Source organism: Lampris incognitus, chromosome 12, assembly GCF_029633865.1.
Source record: "Lampris incognitus isolate fLamInc1 chromosome 12, fLamInc1.hap2, whole genome shotgun sequence".
NCBI classification, from domain to species: Eukaryota; Metazoa; Chordata; class Actinopteri; order Lampriformes; family Lampridae; genus Lampris; species Lampris incognitus.
The window spans coordinates 35959709-35987677 of NC_079222.1; the positions used below are offsets into that span (position 1 = coordinate 35959709).

The following is a 27969-nucleotide window of genomic DNA, read 5'->3' on the forward strand; positions in this document are numbered from 1 at the left end:
CTCGCTCCCGTTTGCATTGTTAAAAGTTACTGCGTAAAAATTCTGTTGGTACATATATCTGAAAGTTACTGAATACATATTCTGTTTGTTACATATATCTGAAAGTTACTGAATACATATTCTGTGTTGTTACATATATCTGAAAGTTACTGAATACATATTCTGTGTTGTTACATATATCTGAAAGTTACTGAATACATATTCTGTTTTGTTAACTATATCTAAGTTACAACTGAAAGCTCTTATTTTTGCCCCAAAGAGTGAATAAATGCTATAATGCAATTTAAAATGCAGTTTCTACCGTTTCTATCAAATTGCAACCCCCCTCCCCCAAGATCAGGTGGAGGGGTCCTCAGGGTAGATCAAAAATACGCAGGGGGTCCAGGACCCCAAAAAGGTTGAGAACCACTGGTCTAAGTGAAGAAGGGAGGTTGGGGGGGGGGGAAATACACGTCAGATCGGATACCATCACAGAGGTTGCACCACACTTGGAGGGGGAAGACGGATCTCATTCTGGACTCTGCGCCGTCTTGGACCGAAGAACCCCAACCGTCCTGGACAGATCATCATGCAGTTCAGTGGCAGGCACTACAGGGATGGACTCTGGCGAACCACCGAGCATCAGCCCATCTGCACGAAAAGCTGTATGGCCGAAAGTTGTACAAGCAAGGAAGGCAGGTCTCGAGACCATGTTCCGGGGCCCTTATGCTTTCGTCAATGGACGCGTCACTCCACAGCCAGAATTAACCTGGGATTTGAATCCTACGAGCAAGTGAGTTTTGATTAGGAAAATTAACAAGCTCAAGGTTTTGCTACCATAAAAAAACAGTATCTATTAGGTAAAACAAAAACTTTATTCTTGTTGTATAACAGTTCCGGTAATTCATCTTCATTTTTTTGTGTTTTGTGTTATATGTTTCGTTTAAAAAAAACGACATCTCTCTTCTATCTGTTAATGCAAGGGGTCTAAGACATAACAAAAAGAAAAAGCTTTTTTTTTGTTCTGTAAAGGGGAGCATGCTAATGTTGTTTTTCTACAAGGAACGCATTCTTGATTTGGAGGTATTAATTTTTGGTCTAAACAATGGGGAGACGAAGCTTCCATGGCGCCTCAAGATCAGCAGGGGTCGCCATCCTTCTGAAAAACTTCAAGGGTCAGATTAAACATCCCTTAAGGCAGATGTTAATGGTCATCGGCTGCTTCTTATCCTGACCCTAGACAATTGGAAATTCATTCATAATCTCATTTACACAACAGGAAACTTTTTGTAAATAGTTTTGAGCAACGGAATTAAGCACAATGCCTAATAGTCTGTTGTTGAAGCAGAGTAGAAACAGAGCCTTTGTAAATAACTGCAGTCGTGATATGACTCTAAAACCGTTTGAGTCAAAATTCACGACTCCAGTGTCTTGTCATATCGCACCATGGAACAACACTTGGGCATAATGTGTCTCCCTAGGAACGAGGCTCTTAAAGAGATGCGCGAGAGCAACAAGGAATTGCTGAAACTGGAGGCGATGAAAAGCATTGTTGGGGTGAGTAGACTGGGGACCTTACAGAATGGACAAAAATGGTGTAGGAACACACGCAAGGATTAGTTCATTGCCTTTGATACAGTTTCATACCCCCCCTCCCCCAAAAAAGTCTGTTTAATATAGAAACAGAGCATGACTGATAAGAGGTCTAATTTTTGTTATAAATCTTTTTTTCTTCTTCAGTTGATCGCTAAAGGGAAATGCGTCTGAGTTGTTTCCAGCTGCTGTGAGGAACGTTGCCAGTAAGGACACTGAGGTAAGTCATCAACAGGAAATGCAGCCCTGCGGTCCTATGTGGTAAGTCCTCTGATTACTAAAAGTTAAAATAATCGTTGATTATAGGATGCACCTTGCAGACATCTCTTATGAGAGACAAACTCACACCCGGGACTGATTAGCTTGATGTGCCAGTGAAAGGAAATTATTTAAAATAGTTTGATGGGATATCGGTATCAGGGGTTGGACTTCTGATGTTGGATTACATTTTCTGTCAATTCACAGCACATAGCTTGCTTCCATTATGGCTCTATTATGTACGCCGTTGATATCTAGCTATTCGAGTATAAGAGGAGGGCTTGTGAGTACTAGTGTAAACTACTAATAAGACACGTTAGCCCCTAGCTAACGGGCCTGACCCTTTAGCCGAGCAGTTAGTGATGTCGCCTTGTGGTGCAGCACACCCCGTATCGAATCCCGCACCGGGCAAGAAAATAACCGGTTACATTCTTGCAAGAATGTAACCGGTTACATTCTTGCAAGAATGTAACCGCAAGGCGACATCACTAACCGCTCGGCTAAAGGGCCAGACCCGTTAGCTAGGGGCTAACGTGTGTTATTAGTAGTTTACACTAGTGATGGTTTAAAAGCATCAATACAGACAGATCTCCGTTACACCCAGAGTAAATTGGTCTTTGAAATTATTTTAAATGGCTTCCTTTTATTTTTTTGGTTTCCCATATTTTCCTAATTATGAGTAAAATAGTCCGTAGTTCATTTTACATAGCATTGTGGACTACATTGTAACACCACTAACTGTTATTACGGAATAGTCAGAAGGGCCTTTACTGCCTCATTAATACCTAACCTACTCCACAAAATAATGTATAAGTGTGGGACACGGTCTTCATGGACTCGCTCACACACAGTTCCGTACTGAGAATGACCCCACTCTCAACAACAGCGCGATGGGGGCTGCCATACCCAAGCCTGTGAATATTGATTGGCGGCAGCGGAGGCAACAGGAAGTATGAGGGGCAGGCTGAAGCCAGGCGCTGTGTGCAAGGCCCGCAGCGGAAGCAGCTCGTGGCTGGGTACCGGGAGCAGGCGGGTGGATGTAATTGGCAGAAGAAAGCCCACAGTCACGTCTCCTCTCTCAACACCAGCTGCTAAGGTAGCGTCAGGTCTCCGGCTGCCATTTCTCCTTCTCTTCCGAGCCAACCCATTCTCTTCATCTGTATCTTGGTGAAAAATGCCCTCCCTTCACGCCCTTTCTCCCAAATTCCACATCAATTGCACAAAAATGTTATGATAAGATCTACCTAAAGCGACCGTGAGCGGTCAGAATGACGGCTAGTAATTCGTGCGTGATCGCGCGCGTCATGTCAGTATTTATGACGTGTGTAAGTCGCATCATTTCCTTGGTGGTGTTCGTTGCTCTGTTCCAGAAACACACTAGCGCCCCCCAGTGCACAGAACTAGTCTAAACTTGATGTGTGATGAGGTCCAACATGTCTGGTTACAGACGCACCATGACCACCACCGAAATGTTGCAGTGTTTACAGTCGTTGGACAGCGGCCATTTTAAATTGTTTAAAAAACAGTATTAAAGTTGTTAAAATGTTAATTTTGCTGTCAGCTAGTTTCATAACAGACACACTAACATATGTAATGCATTAATATCTCAGCTAGGTATTGATCTTGATAGAATATGGAGTTTAAAAATCGGCGGTCATGCTGACCGCCTATGGTCGTTTTAGGTAGGAGTGAAATCCCGGTCGTTCTCTGACCTCTTCACTCATTCATTATTATTTTGTGCCGTTATGTGTTCTTTTATTCTCTGTAGACAGGAATCACCTCTGCTTTTCCGCCCTTCCCCACCTGGATAACTGTAAGTACGCAGAGGACTGACCTCTCCTGCTCAGTTTCCACCGGTATTTCACAAGCAGAGAAAATATTAGTTCAGGCTTTCCTGTGAAAAGACAGGGGAAGTTGGAAGTCAGGGCACAGAATGGGGGGCAGATAACAATGGTCATCTGTCAAATCCAATAGCGCTCATAAGCTCACTGCCTGAAATAACTCTGGATTTGGACTGCAGCTCGTGATGTCAGACAGGAACGATCGGGGTTTCAATACTCGCTTCCTTTCTACCCTTTAAAAACAACAAACTCAAGTCGGGGCTGCGTGTTTTCTTGCACATAATGGTTCAATTTTCTCCTTCCAAAGAAGTTTATTATGTCTTCCAGTAGGTGGGGAAAAAAGCAGCAAGCCCTGCAGTATCTACTACTACTACTACTACTACTACTACTACTTTCGGCTGCTCCCGTTAGGGGGCGCCACAGCGGATCATCCGTTTCCATCTCTTCCTGTCCTCTGCATCTTCCTCTGTCACACCAGCCACCTGTATGTCCTCTCTCACCACATCCATAAACCTCCTCTTTGGCCTTCCTCTTCTCCTCTTCCCTGGCAGCTCCATATTCAGCATCCTTCTCCCAATATACCCAGCATCTCTCCTCCACACATGTCCAAGCCATCTCCATCTTGCCTCTCTTGCTTTGTCTCCAAACCGTCCCACCTGAGCGGTCCCTCTGATGTAATCGTTCCTAATCCCGTCCTTCTTCATCACTCCCATCAAGCCCTGCAGGATAAACAGCATATTTTACGTAGCCCATTCGTGTCCCTACGTTGTTTTCTCGATGTGCATGAGTGTCACTTCACGGAGTATTTCAGTTTTCTGCTGTTGGATTGTCTTTCGCAGCTCAAGAAGCTTGTATATGTTTACCTGGTGGGGGATGCAGAGGAGCAGCAGGACCTGGCTTTGCTGTCTATCAGCACCTCTCAGAGGGCCCTCAAGGTAGTATGTCCACACTCCTAGTTGTTGACTATCTCTCTCCATCCCCAAGAGTTACAAAGAATACAATTCAATACAATACAATACGATACGATACAATACAATACACTTAATTTGTCATTTGTACATACTTACAATGAAATTCACTCTGCATGTAACCCATCCTATTGTATAGGAGCAGTGGCCAGCTGCAGCACCTGGGGACCAACTCTAGTTCTTCTTTCCACTGCCTTGCTCAGGGGCACAGGCAGGAGTATTAACCCTAACATGCATGTCTTTTTGATGGTGGGAGGAAACCGGGGCACCCGGGGGAAACCCACCGCAGACACGGGGAGAACATGCAAACTCCACACAGAAAGGAACCGGGATGGCCCGGGGTTCGAACCCAGGACCTTCTTGCAGTGAGGCAACAGTGCTGACCACTGGGCCACCGTGCCGCCCATACACACGACGTTTTGAATATGGTTGCATGTGCCTACCTGCTTCACATCATTGGTGTATGTCAGCATGCTGAGTCATTGAGATAGTGTGGTGCTATAGGAAACATCGTTTGTTGCATGCTCAGGTATATTCCCCCCCCCCTTTTCTCCCCAATTGTGTCTGGCCAATTACCCCACTCTTCATATCCCTTCTATGTACTTTGTATGAATACACAGAAGGGGTATGCTTTAATTCCCAAGTCCACCGTGTTTCCGTGTCAGGTAAATAAATGCTGTATATTGGGCGCCAGTTTTCTCTTAAAGGCTTTTCTCTGGTCTGTAGCTGTGATCCAGACCAGAAGGAAGAGCTCACTGAAGCGATCGATAAACTACTGAAAGACAAAAGCACACTCAAGTATAAACAGACCACGACAACAGCTTTACTTTGGACGCGCTCACGTCTCTGAGTATATGCACCGCTAGAGGGCGCCACAGTCAAGCGCTTGACTCCTAGCCCTCCACCTCTCAGCTCATTCAGCAATGCCATGGTTTGTTAACACCCACTTAAACCCACACGTCTTCACATGCTCCTTGTTAAGTGCCCATTTAGAGGGCATTTTCCTACAGGGGCACGTGGCATCTGAATGTTCTCCAAGGCTCATTTCTCTTCAGCCCCCCCCCCCCAAATTGTCTGGTAATGAGGTAGATCCCCAAATTCTGTTTTTTAAGGTAGTCATAGATACAGTACAGATTGCTGTTTAGATTGTCAGTGAGCTCCACGTTGGTTTAAGGAGGTCACAGTGAATGCTATTACGTGTGCTTAAATGGCGGTTTCACGTGGGAGGGGGGGGGTGGCTTATTTAATGTAGAGGTACGGGAGAGTCCTGCGCGCGTGTTTGTAATTATGCATCTCCCAGCAAACACCTGTCATTTTAGAAACGCGGCCTATCAGTTCAGACCGAGGGGTGAGACAGTTCACCGCCAGATATGAAGCATATTTAGCCAAAGACACTAAGGGAGACAGATGACTCCTTTGTTAGTGCAGCTCCCATTCACACACTGAGGACGAGGAGGACGGGCGTTACCGTTACACACACCTACCAGCGGCCCAGCACAATTGATAAATGGAGAAGACAGAGAAGAACATAGTTAATAGCTCTCTTGCAAACAGTTTAATAATGCCAGGATTATTCTGTCTAGTGAGGTGGCGTAACCGAGGTCCTCCTCCACGTCTCCACATCTCCGCTCTCTGACGGTGATAACGCGATGGGGGGGCGCGTTGCAGGAAGGTTGAGAGGAAATTTGCACCTTATCGCCTCTTATTTCACCTGCATATATGCAATTCTTGTGTATATATGTGAAGACTGTTGCGTTGTGGTGTTGTGATTCTGTGTTAAGTGCACCGAGAGAGCCACGAACCCGGAGTCACATGACATGTATATACGTGCAAACCAATAAACACGACTCTGGTCTGTGATTTCAGAATGATGATAAACATGAATCTGAAATCACACCTGAAGTATTCGCGGCACGTTATGTTTTCCTAATGATGTAAGTCCTACAGTGTTTATGTTTTCCTAATGATGTAAGTCATACAGTGCTTATGTTTTCCTAATGATGTAAGTCCTACAGTGTTTATGTTTTCCTAATGATGTAAGTCGTACAGTGTTTATGTTTCCTAATGATGTAAGTCCTACAGTGTTTCTGTTTTCCTAATGATGTAAGTCGTACAATGTTTATGTTTTCCTAATGATGTAAGTCGTACAGTGTTTATGTTTTCCTAATGATGTAAGTCGTACAGTGTTTATGTTTTCCTAATGATGTAAGTCATAGTGTTTCTGTTTTCCTAATGATGTAAGTCCTACAGTGTTTATGTTTTCCTAATGATGTAAGTCGTACAGTGTTTCTGTTTTCCTAATGATGTAAGTCGTACAGTGTTTATATTTTCCTAATGATGTAAGTCGTACAGTGTTTATGTTTTCCTAATGATGTAAGTCATACAGTGTTTATGTTTCCCTAATGATGTAAGTCCTACAGTGTTTCTGTTTTCCTAATGATGTAAGTCCTACAGTGTTTATGTTTTCCTAATGATGTAAGTCGTACAGTGTTTATGTTTCCCTAATGATGCAAGTCCTACAGTGTTTCTGTTTTCCTAATGATGTAAGTCGTACAGTGTTTATATTTTCCTAATGATGTAAGTCGTACAGTGTTTATGTTTTCCTAATGATGTAAGTCGTACAGTGTTTATGTTTTCCTAATGATGTAAGGCGTACAGTGTTTATGTTTCCTAATGATGCAAGTCGTACAGTGTTTATATTTTCCTAATGATGTAAGTCCTACAGTGTTTATGTTTTCCTAATGATGTAAGTCCTACAGTGTTTATGTTTTCCTAATGATGTAAGTCCTACAGTGTTTATGTTTTCCTAATGATGTAAGTCCTACAGTGTTTATGTTTTCCTAATGATGTAAGTCGTACAGTGTTTATGTTTTCCTAATGATGTAAGTCGTACAGTGTTTATGTTTTCCTAATGATGTAAGTCATAGTGTTTCTGTTTTCCTAATGATGTAAGTCGTACAGTGTTTATATTTTCCTAATGATGTAAGTCGTACAGTGTTTATGTTTTCCTAATGATGTAAGTCATACAGTGTTTATGTTTCCCTAATGATGTAAGTCCTACAGTGTTTATGTTTTCCTAATGATGTAAGTCGTACAGTGTTTATGTTTTCCTAATGATGTAAGTCATAGTGTTTCTGTTTTCCTAATGATGTAAGTCGTACAGTGTTTATATTTTCCTAATGATGTAAGTCCTACAGTGTTTATGTTTTCCTAATGATGTAAGTCCTACAGTGTTTATGTTTTCCTAATGATATAAGTCCTACAGTGTTTATGTTTTCCTAATGATGTAAGTCCTACAGTGTTTATGTTTTCCTAATGATATAAGTCCTACAGTGTTTATGTTTTCCTAATGATGTAAGTCGTACAGTGTTTATATTTTCCTAACGATGTAAGTCGTAGTGTTTATGTTTTCCTAATGATGCAAGTCGTACAGTGTTTATATTTTCCTAACGATGTAAGTCGTAGTGTTTATGTTTTCCTAATGATGCAAGTCGTACAGTGTTTATGTTTTCCTAATGATGTAAGTCCTACAGTGTTTATGTTTTCCTAATGATGTAAGTCATACAGTGTTTATATTTTCCTAATGATGTAAGTAGTACAGTGTTTATGTTTTCCTAATGATGTAAGTCATACAGTGTTTATGTTTTCCTAATGATGTAAGTCGTACAGTATTTATGTTTTCCTAATGATGTAAGTCGTAGTGTTTATGTTTTCCTAATGATGTAAGTCATACAGTGTTTATGTTTTCCTAATGATGTAAGTCCTACAGTGTTTATGTTTTCCTAATGATGTAAGTCATACAGTGTTTGTATTTTCCTAATGATGTAAGTCGTACAGTGTTTATGTTTTCCTAATGATGTAAGTCGTACAGTGTTTATGTTTTCCTAATGATGTAAGTCGTACAGTGTTTATGTTTCCTAATGATGTATAAGTCCTACAGTGTTTATGTTTTCCTAATGATGTAAGTCGTAGTGTTTATGTTTTCCTAATGATGTATAAGTCCTACAGTGTTTATGTTTTCCTAATGATGTACACTACCGTTCAAAAGTTTGGGATCACCCAAACAATTTTGTGTTTTCCATGAAAAGTCACACTTATTCACCACCATATGTTGTGAAATGAATAGAAAATAGAGTCAAGACATTGACAAGGTTAGAAATAATGATTTGTATTTGAAATAAGATTTTTTTACATCAAACTTTGCTTTCGTCAAAGAATCCTCCATTTGCAGCAATTACAGCATTGCAGATCTTTGGCATTCTAGCTGTTAATTTGTTGAGGTAATCTGGAGAAATTGCACCCCACGCTTCCAGAAGCAGCTCCCACAAGTTGGATTGGTTGGATGGGCACTTCTTTGAGCAGATTGAGTTTCTGGAGCATCACATTTGTGGGGTCAATTAAACGCTCAAAATGGCCAGAAAAAGAGAACTTTCATCTGAAACTCGACAGTCTATTCTTGTTCTTAGAAATGAAGGCTATTCCATGCGAGAAATTGCTAAGAAATTGAAGATTTCCTACCCCGGTGTGTACTACTCCCTTCAGAGGACAGCACAAACAGGCTCTAACCAGAGTAGAAAAAGAAGTGGGAGGCCGCGTTGCACAACTGAGCAAGAAGATAAGTACATTAGAGTCTCTAGTTTGAGAAACAGACGCCTCACAGGTCCCCAACTGGCATCTTCATTAAATAGTACCTGTTAGAGCCTGTTTGTGCTGTCCTCTGAAGGGAGTAGTACACACCGGTGTAGGAAATCTTCAATTTCTTAGCTATTTCTCGCATGGAATAGACTTCATTTCTAAGAACAAGAATAGACTGTCGAGTTTCAGATGAAAGTTCTCTTTTTCTGGCCATTTTGAGCGTTTAATTGACCCCACAAATGTGATGCTCCAGAAACTCAATCTGCTCAAAGAAGTGCCCATCCAACCAATCCAACTTGTGGGAGCTGCTTCTGGAAGCGTGGGGTGCAATTTCTCCAGATTACCTCAACAAATTAACAGCTAGAATGCCAAAGGTCTGCAATGCTGTAATTGCTGCAAATGGAGGATTCTTTGACGAAAGCAAAGTTTGATGTAAAAAAAATCTTATTTCAAATACAAATCATTATTTCTAACCTTGTCAATGTCTTGACTCTATTTTCTATTCATTTCACAACATATGGTGGTGAATAAGTGTGACTTTTCATGGAAAACACGAAATTGTTTGGGTGATCCCAAACTTTTGAACGGTAGTGTAAGTCGTAGTGTTTTTGTTTTCCTAATGATGTAAGTCATACAGTGTTTATGTTCTCCTAATGATGTAAGTCGTACAGTGTTTATGTTTCCTAATGATGTAAGTCGTACAGTGTTTATGTTTTCCTAATGATGTAAGTCGTACAGTGTTTATGTTTCCTAATGATGCAAATCGTACAGTGTTTATATTTTCCTAATGATGTAAGTCCTACAGTGTTTATGTTTTCCTAATGATGTAAGCCCTACAGTGTTTATGTTTTCCTAATGATATAAGTCCTACAGTGTTTATGTTTTCCTAATGATGTAAGTCGTACAGTGTTTATATTTTCCTAACGATGTAAGTCGTAGTGTTTATGTTTTCCTAATGATGCAAGTCGTACAGTGTTTATGTTTTCCTAATGATGTAAGTCGTACAGTGTTTATATTTTCCTAATGATGTAAGTCGTACAGTGTTTATGTTTTCCTAATGATGTAAGTCGTACAGTGTTTATGTTTTCCTAATGATGTAAGTCGTACAGTGTTTATGTTTTCCTAATGATTTAAGTCGTACAGTGTTTATGTTTTCCTAATGATGTAAGTCCTACAGTGTTTATATTTTCCTAATGATGTTAGTCCTACAGTGTTTATATTTTCCTAATGATGCAAGTCCTACAGTGTTTATATTTTCCTAATGATGCAAATCGTACAGTGTTTATTTTTTCCTAATGATGTAAGTCGTACAGTGTTTATGTTTTCCTAATGATGTAAGTCGTACAGTGTTTATGTTTTCCTAATGATGTAAGTCGTACAGTGTTTATGTTTTCCTAATGATGTAAGTCGTACAGTGTTTATGTTTTCCTAATGATGCAAGTGGTACAGTGTTTATGTTTTCCTAATGATGTAAGTCGTACAGTGTTTATGTTTTCCTAATGATGTAAGTCGTACAGTGTTTATGTTTTCCTAATGATGTAAGTCGTACAGTGTTTATGTTTTCCCAATGATGTAAGTTGTACAGTGTTTATGTTTTCCTAATGATGTAAGTTGTACAGTGTTTATGTTTTCCTAATGATGTAAGTCGTACAGTGTTTATGTTTTCCTAATGATGTAAGTCATACAGTGTTTATGTTTTCCTAATGATGCAAGTGGTACAGTGTTTATGTTTTCCTAATGATGTAAGTCGTAGTGTTTATGTTTCCTAATGATGTAAGTCATACAGTGTTTATGTTTTCCTAATGATGTAAGTCATACAGTGTTTATGTTTTCCTAATGATGTAAGTTGTACAGTGTTTATGTTTTCCTAATGATGTAAGTCGTACAGTGTTTATGTTTTCCTAATGATGTAAGTCATACAGTGTTTATGTTTTCCTAATGATGTAAGTCATACAGTGTTGGTTTACAATACGTTACTGGTGCGGTGGGCGTCTGTTGATTATGTTGAACGTGCAGTATGAATGTCATCATTGGGTCAGTATGTACTAAATCCCCACCAATGACAATTACTTTTTGGGGGGAATTCCCCCCCTTTTCTCCCCAATTACCGTCCCGGTCACTGCTCCACCCCCTCTGTGGAGTCGCCAGCCGCTTCTTTTCACCTGACAGTGAGACGTTTCACCAGGGGGACGTAGCGCATGGGAGGATCACGCTATTCTCCCCAGCTCCCCCTCCCTCGACTGACCAGAGGAGGCGCTAGTGCAGCGAGCAGGACATATACCCACATCCGGCTCCCCAACCGCAGACACGGCCAGTTATGTCTGTAGGGACACCCGACCAAGCCGGAGGTAACACGGGGGATTCGAACCAGCGATCCCGTGTCGGTAGGCAACGGAATAGACCGCCACACCACCTGGACGCCCCCAACGACACTTACTAAGGTATAGAGGTTTGTTTTATATTGAAAACACTAATTATTTAAATGTCGATGCACGCATATTCCAAACTGTGATCGGGTTATTTGGTTGCCTGCAGAGAAATGGGTGGAAGGTACAATCACAATATTTAATAGCGTAAAGACATCTGTAGGTTGTTAACACTCGAGATTTTTTCTGCCTACGAGGTTTATAAATCAATTCATCACCAAATTAGTAACCCCCAACCCCCCCCCCACAGGTAATTACTGTGTAGTTTATGTCACCGTGTTGGCTGTAGAAAAAAGGAAGCGTTCAGTTATCCTTCAGCCCGTGTCGTTGTCCGAGCCTGCAGACGTTTCCCTTTAAAGACGTGTTCCTGGGACTAAATAGCTGTGACACACAAAGGCCTGCTTACAGGCAGGACGGCTTAAAGACAAGATGGGGGGCGGGGGGGGAGGGTAGGAGGGGGTGACAGAGACGACGTAGGAGTTTGTGCAGCTGTTTTACCGTGATGGATCTATTATCCAGCCATTACAAGATAAATGATCGATCCCTCCCATCCTCCGCCCTACTCCTTCTGCAAAATTGAAATGAGAACAGAAAGGAGGGGCACGACGGTGGGGAGGGGGGGTACTATGATTAGGGGCTAGGTGAGATGCCCATTAATTTAAGAGAAAAGGAGGGAGGAGAGAAAGAGGGATCCGAGGGGAGGGTAGGCCAGCCCCACAACGGGCCATCAATCAAAAAGGCGCATGTTGTCTCTGGCGTGATGACCCAGCACTCTCTGCCTCCCTGCTACCCTAATTAGAATTCATAGCAAAATAGATGCAAGGAAACGGTTTGGACCCTTCATAATTTTATAGGAAATTTATTGTTATTAGAAGAACCATTTGCTTAGTGTGATTTTTCCATTACCGGCTTGTCACGCGGGGTAGATAATATGGCCGAGATGGAAGAGGAGGGGGAGGAGGCGCATGAACTCCGTAGATTGGGGTGTCAGTTTTGTTGATGGTGCATATAGTTTACCTTGGAGCTGCGTCTAATGGGGGAAGTTTGTGGAGAACGTGCAGCGCCGGAGAGCAGAGACGCACCTGCCCGGAGACACAGCTGACTGCAACGGCCTTGGAGACAGGAAAGACCCGGGGGAGACACACGAGGAAAACGGCACATAACCACACAGCCAGTGGAAAGCGTGCGTTAGCGTACCCCCCTGAAGGAGGGCCGTCCGTGATAGACTGCTTAAAATAGGAGCCACGTTATGCAACGAGCAGCTGTGCGTTTGCAGACCACCTGCGAAAATGATTAAACATTTTGAATTAACTTGCGTCACAATTGTCTCCCTTTTGCGCTCCAGTTGTACCCGGCCAATTACCCCACCCTTCCGAGCCGTCCCGGTCGCTGCTCCACCCCCCCTCTGCCGATCCGGGGAGGGCTGCAGACTACCACATGCCTCCTCCCATACGTGTGGAGTCGCCAGCCGCTTCTTTTCACCTGACAGCGCAGCCCAGTATCACGCCAAAGCGTGTAATACACACGCCGGTCCAGACGTGTCATTGTCACGGTTTGCCTCGCTCAGGCGTGAAAAGTACACGCCTGTATGAAGGCGCCGTGCTATCTCTGATTGGCTAACCCTATCCCTAACCCTAACCTTAACCAACCTAACCAACGGAGGTAACGAGTACTAGCCAATCAGAGAATGAGTTCCCGAAAAACGGGTATGAAAAAAAAATCACGCAACCCCCCTAACCCTAACCTGCCCTCACCTCTTAATCGTCGCCCCCTGCTGGCACTGCACCTTCATACAGGCGTGTACTTTTCACGCCTGAGCGAGGCAGACCGTAACACTGACACGTTTGGACCGGCGTGTGTATTACACGCTTTGGCGTAATACCGGGTTGGACAGTGAGGAGTTTCGCCAGGGGGATGTGGCGCGTGGGAGGATCACGCTACTCCCCACCAGTCCCCCCCCGAACAGGCGCCTCGACCGACCAGAGGAGGCGCCAGTGCAACGACCAGGACACATACCCACATCCGGCTTCCCACCCGCAGACACGATCAGTTGTGTCTGTAGGGACGCGCGTCCAAGCTAGAGGTAATAGGGGGATTCGAACCAGCGATCCCCATGTTGGTAGGCAACGGAATAGACAGACACGCTACCCGGACGCCCTCTTGGTACCTTACAAAAATATGACAACATCAGCTAGAGTACTGTCGTATGAGAGTCGACTAATAATAATGTGTCTGAATCAGTGGACACATAAAAGGAAGTAGACAATAACAGGAAGTACTTGTGATTTAGATATTTGTCTGTCTTGGTTATTAACATTCTTTATCACGTCGGAAATACTTACGATCATAAGGTTCCTGCAGCATCACTATTTTATTTTATTTTTTGGATTTTGAGATACTTCATTGAAATTCCTCTCTGCATGTGACCCATCCTAGCTGTGTAGCTAGGAGCAGCGGGAAGCCGCCGTGCAGGACCCGGGGACCACCTCCATCCAGCTCGTGTTGCCCTGCCTCGGTCAGGGGCACAGGCAGGGGTATTAACCCCAGCATGCGTGTCTTCTTGGTGGTGGGGGAAACCGGAGCGCCCGGAGAAACCCCACCGCAGGCGCGGGGAGAACACGCAAACGCCACACAGAGGACGACCCGGGATGACCCCCCCCCCCCAGGACTGGACAACCCCGGGGTTCGAACCCAGGACCTTCTTGCTGTGAGGCGACGGCGCTAACCCCTGCGCCACTGTGTGCCGCGACCCCACTATCGCGTTGGCAGTACTCTGTAAGTACTCACTGATGGCTTGTATGACTGCATAGAGTGTAACGACGCTACTACGTACTCGTACCCAGACTCCTGTACAGGTGATGCAGTAAATCTAACTTGAAAACACCGCCGTGAGGGCATAACGTGTTCCAGTGATTTCCTACAATTCATCTTTTTTTGAAATTTCCGAAGCTCTGTAGATGTCAAAGAAGCTAATCATCGCTTGGATTTAAGATCCACAATTGCCAATGAAACTATAGACAACACGCGCACGCGCGCACGCGCGCGCGCACGCGCACAAAATCAATGCAGGCTCATGGCAGGGTTGATGGCTAAACGCACAGGGTTCCCAGAGGGGCCACCAGAGGCCCGTCTGCTCTAATTGGAGATGCTGGATTCTGCTCCCTTCCCCTTCTTCTCCCCCCTCCGTTTCCCGCCGTGTCCCCACGTTAATGCGCTTTGCATATTAATACACGGCCGTGTCAGTCAGTCAGTCAGTCAGTCAGTCAGTCAGTCAGTCAGTGAGCCAGCAGGCAGTTTGGAGGGAACATGCAACAGCAAATGGGTTTTTTCTTCTACCAGAGTTGATTCTTGGCGCCCCCGGCTGGTTCTGCCTCCCCTCTCCCTCCGTCCTCCTCTCTCATGGATGGGACATTAATTAAATTAAAATATCAGTGGTGGTAAAACCTAGCTGCACACGTTTTATTGGTGCATTTCTTGCACAGTGCTTTATGAAATTTGTTAACAAAAAAACATAAAATGATGGGTGTCCGGGTATGCGGGTCTAATCTGTTGCCTACCAACACGCGGGCTCGCCGGTTCGAATCCCCGTGTTACCTCCGGCTTGGTTGGGCGTCCCTACAGACACAACTGGGCGTGTCTGCGGGTGGGAAGCCGGATGTGGGTATGTGTCCTGGTCGCTGCACTAGCGCCTCCTCTGGCTAGTCGGGGTGCCTGTTCAGGGTTGGAGGGGAGAACCGGGGGGAATAGCGTGATCCTCCCACACGCTACGTCCCCCTGGTGAAGGCAGGGCGGCACGGTGGCGCAGTGGTTAGTGCGGTCGCCTCACAGCGAGAAGGTCCAAGGTTCAAACCCCGTGGTTGTCCGACCTTGGGGGTCGTCCCGGGTCGTCCTCTGTGTGGAGTTTGCACGTTGTCCGCCTGGGTGCTCCGGTTTCCTCCCACAGTCTGAAGACATTTAGGTCAGGTGACTCGGGCGTATACTAAATTGTCCCTAGGTGTGTGTGTGTGTGGGCCCTGAGATGGCGTGGTGGCCTGTCCAGGTCTCCCCACCTGCCGCCCAATGACTGCTGGGATAGGCTCCAGTATCCCGGATAAGCGGCTTGGATAATGGATGGATGCATTACAAGTGGTGTCACTGAAAACAGTACACCTACCACCGTCCGCCTTCCCCAGGAACTGACCCCCGCTTACAGGGTAGCTAGTCACTTTTATAAAGCACTTTCATTTAGCTGTTAGCTTTCCTAAAGTAAAAACAAAAACAAACAAACAAACAAAAAACAAAAAACCTACACTTCAGTCTGAACCGTTAAACTTGACCGTTGACAGAGAGTACAGCAGTGTGACCAAAACAGCCCAGAGTGGTTTGGTAAGACAGAGACCCTCTCCAAGACCCTCTCCAAGACCCTCTCCAAGAGAGCTAGCTAACTGTAGGTGATATGTGACAACACATTATATGGCGTATTACAGATGAATGGCAATGCTAAATGCTAGCTTTCATTGACTTACAGACATAGACTACTGTTTATTTTTTTAGAATTTGCCCCCCCTTTTTCTCCCAATTGTATCCGGCCAATTGCCCGACTCTTCCGAGAGCATCCCGGTCACTGCTCCGCCCCCTCTGCCGATCCGGGGAGGGCTGCAGACTACCACATGCCTCCTCCGATACATGTGGAGTCGCTTCTTTTCACCTGACAGTGAGGAGTTTCACCAGGGGGCATGTAGCGCGTGGGAGGGTCACACTATTCCCCACAGTTCCCGCTCCCCCCCTGAACAGGCGCCCCGACCAACCAGAGGAGGCGCTAGTGCAGCCACCAGGACAAGTACCTACACCCGGTTTCCCACCCGCAGAAACGGCCAATTGTGTCTGAAGGGACGCCCGACCAAGCCAGAGGTAACGGAGATTCGAACCAGCGATCCCTGTGTTGGTAGGCAACGGAATAGACCACCACGCTACCCAGACGCCAATAGACAATTGTTTTACATTGATAATCATGTTTTTATTAGGTTGCCCCATTGTCTTCGACAAGGTGCCATGAACCTGTAGATCATAAGCATTTTGCAATCCATAAACATACTTATTTGTTTGAAATTAAAACGTGAGAGTCACTCTATATGGTGCCCATTATGATTGAACAGTTTTGTCTGCCACCTCTGGTATTGCATGTTTACCCCTGTTGGCCTGGGATTTGGTCCCACCAGGAGCTTTCTCCTGAGTGTACTTGCTCTAGCTCCTGGATCGCCACCTTGCCGTTGTGGAGAAGCTTGCGTGTACCAATGACCCCAAGAGCTATGCCCTCCGGAGCTTGGATCCTGGTAGGGTCACCCAAGGCGGATAGGTCAAGAGGGAGGTTCCAGACGAAGCATGATCTAACAAAGACCTCAACGGCGGAACTGGTGGAAGATGTCTTCAGGTCACAATGCCAGTGAAGGTGGACGAAGGCTGCAACAGAGGGTGGTCCCCAATCATCTTGGATCTCCATGCCATTGGACTCTATCATGCGCAGGTGTCCTCACGGGACAGTCATACTCAACCCCAAGTGACTGCCGATGATGATCTCCCACTCACCGTTCCTATTCCTTTGCTGAATGAAAAAAGCTCAATTTTTAAACATCTTTTGGAGAGGAAAAATTACCATACTTGAGGGTAGAGGTTTTCAAATTACCGTAACAACATGGTAAACATGGCAGTAGTTCAGCCATGTTTGGATGGTGTCATCATCATGGACATTTTATCACAGCTTTCTGCATTGGTGTGTGTTTGCATTGTGTTTCAGGGTGCTGAGTTTGATGAAACTTGTTAACAGGTATTCTATGACTCTTGACAACAAGAAGAAAGACCATGTGGAGGCCAAGCCCAGACCACAGAACGACACCAAACCTCTACTTCAGAGTAGGAACACTGCTATAAGTTGGGCAGGCAACCAAAACATACATCCATCCTTCCATTATCTATACCTGCTTATCTTGGTCATGGTTGCAGGGTGTTGGAGCCTGTTTCAGCATGCATAGGATGCAAGTCAGGCTCAACCCCTGGACAGGACGCCAATCCATCATAGGGTGCAACCAAAACATAAACCTACATGACTATCTCAAAGACTTTTGAGATAGTCACCCTTTCCTTTATCACCCTTTCCAAGGGTGATAAAATGCATTGTGGGTAATCCAATCAGAACCTGCAACCCTGAAATTAAGCTTAAGGGAAAATGTTGCAGTGCAGTTCAAACAAATGTAATACAGGTGTGTTGAACCTACTGACACACAAGCAGCCTTGAAGAGGGCAGGAGCGGTGTCTCGCGGCTGTCTCAGAAATCAAGGCTGCATGACAAATGATGTTTTTACTGCCCTCTGTCGAGGCACCCGTACGCACACAGAAACACACAACCCGCTTACTCCTGTAACGGGGGGCAATAATGTACTCCACAAATCACGTTTGTATACCAACACAAAACATGTGGAGACAGGACACACACATACCTCCCAGAGAAATCCCCAAGATTGGAAAATAAATAAGTGTGTAAGATAAAGAAGAGAGGGGATGCAGGTTTCCATCATCCGAGGGTCTCAAGGTTTCTGTCGCTGTGCAGCAGCAGGAGGATAAATGCCCCTAAATGAACGTGTTGATTAAGATGTGCCATGCTGTGTTTATACCGGAGAGAACCCAGCGACACCTTCCATCTTCATACACTCCCCAGTTCTCCGGGTCCAGCTGCCGCTGCAGACCCGGCTCCTCCTGCCTTCCCAGGTGTTGATGAAAAATGTCCATTTAGAGTTACAAATTCTTTGGAGCCCTAAGTGATTGTAAGGGTAGGATTTTTTTTTTTAGCTTGCACAGACAGGCATACCTCTTAAAAGATCCAGTCACAGACCACAACGTGGATTATAAAAGGCACAACAACAAGCCACTGAAATTACATTCATCAGTTCATTCAATAACTGAAAACATGAAAAAGCAAATTTGGTTAAAAAATTAAAACTTCTGGGAATCCGGCGTGGTGGTCTGTTCCGTTGCCTACCTACACAGGGATCGGCGGTTCGAGTAGCCGTGTTGCCTCCGGCTTGGTCGGGCGTCCCCTACAGACACAACTGGCGGTGTCTGCGGGTGGGAAGCCGGATGTGGTTATGTGTCCTGGTCGTTGCACTAGCGCCTCCTCTGGTCGGTCACTGGGGGGAATACCGTGGCCGGCTAAGAACACTCACACTTAGTTATACACGCAAACCACTGGGCACCACACATAGTTTATTCACAAATCCCACTAACAGAACGTTTTTTGCACCATACATTCCCCTCAAAACCGCCTTTTTGGATTTTGAAGTCCTCCGGTGTCTGTCTGCCTTGGGTTTCGCCACACGGGTCGGGTTCTGGTGCGCGAGCATAACAGAACGTCGGAGCCATTATGGACCCAGGCAAACCCAAGGGGCAGACGGTCCCTGTGACACCCCCGACCCGTAAGCCCCAGAGCCCCGTCCCCCTAGAGGCAGTAGTAAGAAGTCACAGCTGCCAACTTGACTCTCTCCACTCAGAGCTCACTACTGCCCTCACCCATGTCACCGGAGAGATCAGCGATCTTCAGTCCGGCTCCCAGGCCGCGACGAGCCAATTGTGTCTGTAGGGACACTCAACCAAGCCGGAGGTAACACGGGGATTCGAACCGGCGATCGCTGCACTCACAACAGCGGTCTCCAGGATGAGCGCCCACCCTGCTCTGGCCCCGGTCCCTGCCCCCAGCTCGGCCTCCGGATTCCCCATTCCTGGTCCCGACGTTCCTCCTCCTCCGAGTCAACCCCCACTGGACCCCCGGTTCGAGCCTAATCTTCCCTGCCCCAAGGCCTTCGGTGGGGAGATCGAGCTGTTCGGGGGTTTCCTTGGTCAGTGTGAGCTCCTGTTCAAACACCAGCCATCCAGGTATAGGACAGGAGAGACTAAGGTAGCCCTTGTTATGTCCCTCCTCACCTGCAAAGCCCTCAGCTGGGCCATAGCGGCGGTTGGCCATACCGAGCGGCTCGCCTCGGACTATGGTGCCTTCCGCCGCGAGTTCCGTCTGGTGTTCGACCACCCAGCTGACGGGCAGGACGCTGCCAGCCGCCTCCATTCCATCCAGCAGGGAGCCAGGTCAGTGGCAGATTATTCCTTGGAGGTGAGGATACTCGCGGCAGACAGTGCGTGGGTTGACACTGCGCTCAAGAGCGCGTACAGGAGGGGGCTGAGCGAGCCCATCAAAGACCTCATCGTTCGGGACCGCCCTGCCTCCTTCAACGAGCTCGTCACCCTCGCCCTCCTGATGGACGAACGGCTGCGGGAGCGGCGCCAGGAACGCGCCCCGCGCACTGGCCCCTCCCATAGACCAACCCCCGTCCGTCCTACCGGTGCCTTCCCTGGGTCAGCGTCCCGCGGGCTCTCTCCACCCTCACACTCCCCCTCGCATCCCTGGGTGGCTTCTGGATCCAGGGCGGAGGAGGAGCCCATGCAGTTGGGTCGGTCACGGCTCCCGCTGGAGGTTAGGGAGCAGAGGATGCGTGACCACCTCTGCCTCTACTGCGGGAGGTCGGGCCACTACATTAAGGCCTGCCCAACTCGCCCAAAAGACCCGGCTCCCTAGCGAGGGGTGTCCTAGTGAGCCTGACGACCCTTCCTCAGCCCCAGCCCAAGAAGGAGCACAACCAGCTGTTCCCGGTCACTCTCACCTGGGGTAACGACTCACTCTCTATTGGTGCACTCCTGGATTCGGGGGCGGACGAGTGTTTGATGGACATCTCGCTGGCCCGGCAGGCCGGCGTTCCACTCGTCCCCCTAGACACACCCCTCACAGCCCAAGATGGTCGTTCACTTGGTAAGATCACACACAGCACTGCTTCCCTCACCCTCACTCTTTCGGGTAATCACGTGGAAACTATGCGTTTTTTGGTTTTGCACGCCCCCACAGCGCCCCTGGTGTTAGGAAGACCGTGGTTGGAACGGCACGGTCCCCACATCTCTTGGTCTACTGCGCGGATCTTGGGTTGGAGCGTTGCATGTCATGCCAACTGCCTTCGCTCCGCCCACTCCCCGTCCAGCGGCCTCAGACCCGTGCCTCCTCCCACGGATCTCACTGGTGTTCCTCCCATTTATCACGATTTAGCCCCTGTATTTAGTAAGGACAGTGCACTTTCCCTCCCCCCTCACCGTCCCTATGATTGCGCCATAGATCTCTTTCCCGGGGCCGCCCTTCCCACCGGTCGGTTATATAACCTCTCCGTCCCGGAGAAGGAGTCTATGCGCAATTATATTACAGAGTCCCTGGCCTCAGGAATCATAAGGCCCTCATCTTCTTTTTTGTGGCAAAGAAGGAGGGCAGCCTGAGGCCTTGCATAGATTATCGGCTGTTAAATGACATCACGGTTAAAAATAAATATCCACTCCCCCTTATGAGTTCCACGTTCGAGCCACTCACTCACGCCACGGTGTTCACGAAGCTGGACCTGCGCAGCGCGTACCACCTGATGCGCATCCGGGAAGGGGATGGATGGAAGACGGCCTTCAACACCCACCTAGGACATTTCGAATACCTCGTTATGCCCTTCGGCCTCACCAACGCCCCGGCCGTCTTCCAGGCGTTGGTCAACGACGTGCTCCGGGACATGCTGAACACGTTCGTGGTGGTGTACCTGGATGACATCCTCGTGTTCTCCAGGACTAAGGAGGAACACCACCAGCATGCCCGCCTGGTCCTCCAACGGCTGCTGGAGAACAGGCTCTTCGTGAAGGCCGAGAAGTGTGTGTTCCACTCCGCCTCCGTGGAGTTCCTTGGCCACATCGTGGAGAGGGGGCTCGTCCAGGAAGACCCAAGCGGTGGAGGAGTGGGCACGGTCCACCAACAGGACGCAACTCCAGCACTTCCTGGGGTTTGCAAACTTCTACCGGTGCTTCATCAGGGGGTTCAGTCGTGTGTCCGTCCCCCTCACTGCACTCACCTCCACCCTCCGCCCCTTCTCCTGGACCTCGGAGGCAGAGGCCGCCTTCTCGGCCCTGAAGAGGCTGTTCACAACGGCTCCGGTGCTCGCTCACCCGGACCCGTCCAGGCAGTTCATTGTGGAGGTGGACGCATCGGACACGGGCGTTGGAGCCGTCCTCTCCCAGCGGTCGGAGAGGACCAGAAGATCCACCCGTGCGCCTTCTTCTCCCGGCGTTTTAGTCCTGCGGAGAAGACATCGGCAACAGGGAGTTGCTGGCTGTCCACGCATAGAGGAGTGGAGACACTGGATGGAGGGAGCAGGGCAGCCGTTCATCGTATGGTCCGATCACAAGAACCTGACCTACGTGCGGACGGCTAAGAGGCTCAACCCCAGGCAGGCGCGCTGGGCTCTCTTCTTCAGCCGGTTCGACTTCACCCTCACCTACCGCCCGGGCACCAAGAACGTCAGGGCAGACGCCCTCTCCCGTCTGTTTCCCGAGGGGTCCCCTGACGCCCCAGACACCATTCTTCCCCCGGCCCGGGTGGTGGGTGTCGTCACCTGGGCCATCGAATCGGTGGTGAGAAGGGCCCAGCGCGCCCAGCCCGACCCAGGCAATGGACCCCGGAACCGGCTATTTGTACCTCCCTCTGTCCGGCCCCAGGTGCTGGAGTGGGGCCACTCCAGCCGTTTTGCCTGCCACCCCGGTGTCCAACGAACGGCGGCCTTCATCCGCAGGGGTTTCTGGTGGCCCACCATGGAGGCAGACACCAGGGAGTTTGTGGCTGCCTGCACCACCTGCGCCCACAGCAAGGCTCTCCATCGCCCTTCAGCAGGTCTCCTGCAACCCCTTCCTGCCCCCGGCCGACCTGGTCCGACATTGCCTTGGACTTTATAACTGGCCTCCCCGTGTCTCAAGGCAATGACACCATTCTGACCATTGTCGACCGGTTTTCCAAGGCCGTCCACTTTGTTGCCCTCACCAAACTCCCCTCTACAGCTGAGACGGCGGACCTTCTCGTCTCCCACGTCGTCCGACCCCATGGGATTCCCCTGGACATTGTCTCTGACCGTGGTCCCCAGTTCACTTCTAAGGTGTGGCAGGCCTTCTGTAAGGGGATTGGGGCCACGGTCAGCCTCTCCTCCGGGTATCACCCCCAGACCAATGGGCAGGCAGAGCGGGCAAATCAAGCCCTGGAGGCGGCTTTGCGTTGCGTTACCACCAACAACCCCGCCTCCTGGAGCAAGTACCTGCCCTGGGTGGAGTACTCGCTCAACTCCATGGAGAGTTCGGCTACCGGTTTGTCCCCCTCGAGTGTTCCCTTGGCTATCAACCCCCTCTGTTCCCCCGTCAGGAGTTGGAGGTGGCAGTCCCGTCCCCATCTCCGCCGATGTCGGCGCGTTTGGAAGACCGCCCGGGCCGCTATGTTGCGAGCTACAGAGCGGGCCCGGCTTAGCACCAACCGGCGGAGAGTGCCGGCCCCAGCCTATCGACCTGGCCAGAGGGTATGGCTCCTGGCCCGGGACCTGCCCCTCCCTACCCTCAACCGGAAGCTGGCTCCCCGCTACGTCGGTCCCTCCACCATTGACCGCATCGTCAACCCTTCGGCGGTGCGTCTCCATCTCCCTACCTCACTCAAGATCCATCCCGTCTTCCATGTCTCGCGCCTCAAACCGGTAGCCTCCAGCCCCCTGTCTCCCCCTGTCCAAGCTCCTCCACCCCCCAGGGTCCTCGACGGTGGTGACATGGTCTGGCATGTCGACCGGCTGCTCGCCGTACGCCGCCGGGGGCGTGGGTACCAGTGCCTGGTGGACTGGGTTGGCTATGGGCCCGAGGACCGCAGCTGGGTTCCCCGGTCCTACCTGGCCGACCCCGCACTCCTGGAGGAGTTCCATCGGGCCCACCCCAACGCCATCGGACGGTCGCCCGGTGTCTCCCGTAGGGGGGGGGGTCCTGTTGTGGTTACACCGCCCCGAGCTGCCTCCCCGGCACGTTCAAGCCAGTCCCCCAGCTCGGACGTGCTGGAAACATCCGAGCGCTCGGCTCGCGCTCTGAGGAGACAAGCACTGCACTGCACCAGGTGTTTGCCATCATCCATCAGGCACACCTGTGGCAATCAGGCAGCCCTCTACAAGAAGTCTCCCAGAACACCACCCCGTGCTTCGACGTACTGAACCCTGCGGTAAAGCTCTGACAAGCCCTCCAGCGTTCCTTGCATTCTGTTTATTCCCCAGAGTCTTATCTTCGTGTCTCTGTTTCCTCCCAAGACTCTCCCTCCGCGACTTCCACGGCTCCCCGCGTCTCCCTCGTCCCCAGCGACCTTCACATTTTTCCCCGGACCTCTCCAGCGATCTCCCCCCGTGTCCCTCTACCTGGACCCCTCCTTTCGGACTCGACTTCCCGGATCTCGGACCCGGACTTCCTCGGACAACCCCTCTTGGATCACGGACTGGACTTTCTTGCCAGGTGCACGCACATTATTTCAACACCTCCTGGTCATTTACATACCGCACCACACATAGGCTAAAAACACTCACACATAGTTATACACGCAAACCACTGGGCACCACACATATTCACACATCCCACTAACCGAAACTTTTTTTGCACCATACATTCCCCTCCCCCAATAAAACCGCCTTTTTGGATTTTGAAGTCATCCCGTGTCTGTCTGCCTTGGGTTTCGCCACACGGGTCGGGTTCTGGTGCGCGAGCATAACACTTCTTCCATTAAAAATCGACATAACTGTTTTCAGCTAGTAGAGATCCCAAACAACCTAGCCAATGAAGCCAACATCTCGGTCATCCTAAGAGAACTCAGTTTTTCTTAGGATTTCACATATGGCTTACTTGAATCAGTAATTCCCATTACCCCTTTTAAAAGGTAGTTTGCGCTCACTCCAAATTGCTGATACTCCACATTATGACAACCTTGTAAAAAATGTAAAAAAAAATCACACCCCTTCTGCTTGAACTTAGTCTCATCACGTGTGCAGATCTATGTGAAAAGCCAAGGTAAGGTATTTGCAGCTGCGACCATTCAAGCTATTGGAAGGTGTGCCACTAACGTTTCTGAGGTTGCTGACACCTGTCTTAACGGGCTGGTTTTGCTACTCCAACAGAGATGGTAAAGCCAGGTTTCCCCCCCCCCCATTTGTTGTATATTATTCCCAAGGCCCAGCGTTCTCGGTTTTTATTTTTCAAAGCCATCCGACATGCCGAATTTCACCACAAGATGACACTGTTACATAACCTCACACGAACAGGAACAACTTTTGGATCCGTGGAAAAATAAAATCCGGGTGAAAATTAGTTTAAACTGATCTGCTCCTATAAAAAAATTCTGGGTATTTTTCGGTGAAAATCGGTAAAAACCGAAAACGCCGAGCCTTGATTATTCCCTGTTACGGCTCGCCCACCCCACGCCGTGGCCCGCCCACCCCGCGCCGGCAGCCAATCAGATCGTCGGGGCCGGGCTTAGCCGTCAGGGCCGGGCTCAAACTTCTCTCCGAGTTTACCTCAGTCCTTGGTTTATGGTTTTCTTTGCAAAGTTTCCCTGAGGAAGTATCCTGCCGTGTTCCCAGTTTGGATTACCCGTGAGTTTTTTTCCCTTGGACTTCCCGTTTTCTTGTCGCTCATTGCCCTCCTATGTTTGACCGTTGTACGAGCAAGTAATAAAGCACGCCAGTTTCGGCTAACCCCATCTCTGTCTGGTGTCGTGGGCTTGGGGTCTTCCACAAACCCTAACACCCTCCATATTATCATTGATTACAATTATTGGCTGTTACCTTTTAATTATGCATGTGTTGAAGCATTGTCATTGTGAGAGAACTTTGAGCTATTTTGTCTCAACAGAAACTGTTGTGGAAGAGTGTGGTGGCAATCAAGAAGTTTCCCCAGACCAAGCGTACCCAGCACAGTGAACTCATAAAACACATGGCCACGCTCCTTGACAACATCACTGTACGATTCAACGTCATATTAATCTAACATTCACTTGTATTTCATCAAAACTGATTTAATGAAGGCCCATTCAATGCATGTTTTCGAAACTTAAGGGGCCAAATTGTTGATGTGACTTCTTTGAGGTAGTATTTCAAACAATTACTGTTTTTCTCTCTTGTCAAACTGACTTCTCATCAAAACTCCTAGGTTCCAATGGCCCAGGCCAGCATCTTGTGCTTGATAAGAGAGCGCTGTGAGAGAGTGCCTAAGATTGCCCCCTGATGTACTCCGAAAAATGGCCAAGAGCGTCACACACAAGCTCCAGACTATAACCCTGGCAGTCAACCAACTCTAAGCAGGTATAGAAAGCACAAATACCAAGGCAAGCAACAAGCCAGATTAACCTTGTAAGGGAACATATAGCTCTTTAAGTGACTGGATTGATGCAATCCACATGCGATGCACTTGTGCACACGACAAGTATTGAGAAACTGAAAATTGTATTTTGACATTAAATTTCAATACATTTTTAGAGATTATGGTTTGTTAGATAAGCTGATAGTTCATTGTGTGAGGTGGTGTTAGTTTACAACTCAGACCATACATATCTGGAATTCCTGTAGGATTTTACTCCCTTGCGAGCTAAATTTAAATAATCTTAGATATTCTGCACCACAATAGCCTTTTTTTTTTTTAGCATAGTTCGAACTCAAATTACTTGCTTGCTCAGAGTTACTGGAGTTTTAAGAGCATTTCTGGCTGTGATACCTCTGTAAGGGCTGCTCATGAAACCACAGTAATTTGCAGCACACTGTGGGCAGTAATTGACCATTCCTGTAACTGTGGGGTAAATGTCCTACAACTGTGAATGAAAGTGCTTAGATATTATGACACATCTCCTAGCTATGCTTGGTGTGTACAAGCCCATTTTCTGTTGGGCGGGGGTGAATATGCCTACTGAGCTGGGTTTATGAGCCCAGACGGTGCCTCTGCAAACAAGGACATCGTTATACTCTTTCCTCCCATTAATATTTCAGGGGTGGATAGAAGAGGAGAGATGTAGAGATGGAGATGATGCAATAAAAGAGCGGGGCTGTAATGCTGCCTCACAGGGAGTTGTAATTCTTGTGTTTATGCATCATCTCTCTCAACAAGGGGCCACTAAAAAGCAGGGCAGAGCAAAGATTTGTCACTCATTTTGTTTGAATTAAGAGCCAAGTCTGCTCGAGAGAAATTCAGAGTGAGCTCTCTGACCCTCGGGCTCCGCCGATTCAACATGCCGTGTGGCTTCATACCACTTTAATTTGGTTTTAATGATTGTTCGCTCAGAGTTTCATAAACAACCTTTGCAACTATCTCTACGTTTTGCCGTCTCGTTGTCCTTTGTGTTCTGTAGACCAAGCTGTTGAGCCAGGACATCCTGAACCTTGGCAGATGCGACCAACGCTCTGATGGCAGAGACCTCCCACGCTTCATCAGACAGCTGATTGTGCCCAGCGGGAACAGTGAAGTCCTCAGCAGATACGCATGAAACCGCTTATTCGCCACTAAACCAGCTCCAGTCCTTGAGTCTGCCTTCAAAGGTACTTCATACATCTGAACTGTCAGCTTCTTTTAAATGGCTTTGCCACACGTTAAATCCTCCAAATATCTTTAAAACTGAGAACTAAACAAGTACTTATCTCCCTTGTCTGTGTGATGAAATGCCTAAGTGAATCCGTGTTAACTTAGCCATCGTTTCCCTTGTATTAGTGGAATACAGTCATATGCAGAGTAGGGGATGTGGTTTCATTATTCCGGCGTGTCACTCTCTGAAGGGCAGTAAGATCAGCCCCCTTTGTCCAGGACTAATGAGATGGGTAAATTATTGAGCTAATGCTAACTAACCTTCTTTCAGACATTGAGACTGGGGTGGAAAATCTCTCTCTGTCTCTCTGTATCTCTCTCCCTCTCATTATGTTGACCTTATTTTGTTTTGTAGTTTTCTTTCTTTTACATTATTTGGTCATGTCTGCCATCTTTCAGTGTTTGCCAACCCTCATCTTCCCTAATATCTTGATTTTCTATCTTTATTTTCTCATTGTCTTTCTGTAGGCACCCTGTCACACAGCCTCAGTATTAAAGCCACAGCATACCTGGAGCTGTCAGATTGGCCAGTTGTCGCTCCTGCCCGAGCCGGGAGGAACGTGGAGGTCGTTGCGTCGGTGAGTGACCCATATTCTTTTTGTGTCAGTTAAGATCTTGGTTCATACATATCAGAGACTCTTTGACGCTTTGTGGGCGGCACGGTGGCCCAGTGGTTAGCACTGGTGCGTCACAGCAAGAAGGTCCCGGGTTCGAACCCCAGGCTGTACCAGGTCCTTTCTGTGTGGAGTTTGCATGTTCTCCTTGTGTCTG

The 27969-nt window shown here is 47.8% G+C and overlaps 1 pseudogene; it reads left to right on the forward strand.

The window, feature by feature from the left end:
* The first annotated feature begins 1425 nt into the window (after positions 1-1425).
* Positions 1426-27969, forward strand: part of LOC130121635 (AP-3 complex subunit beta-1-like) — a 66810-nt pseudogene continuing 40266 nt past the window's right edge.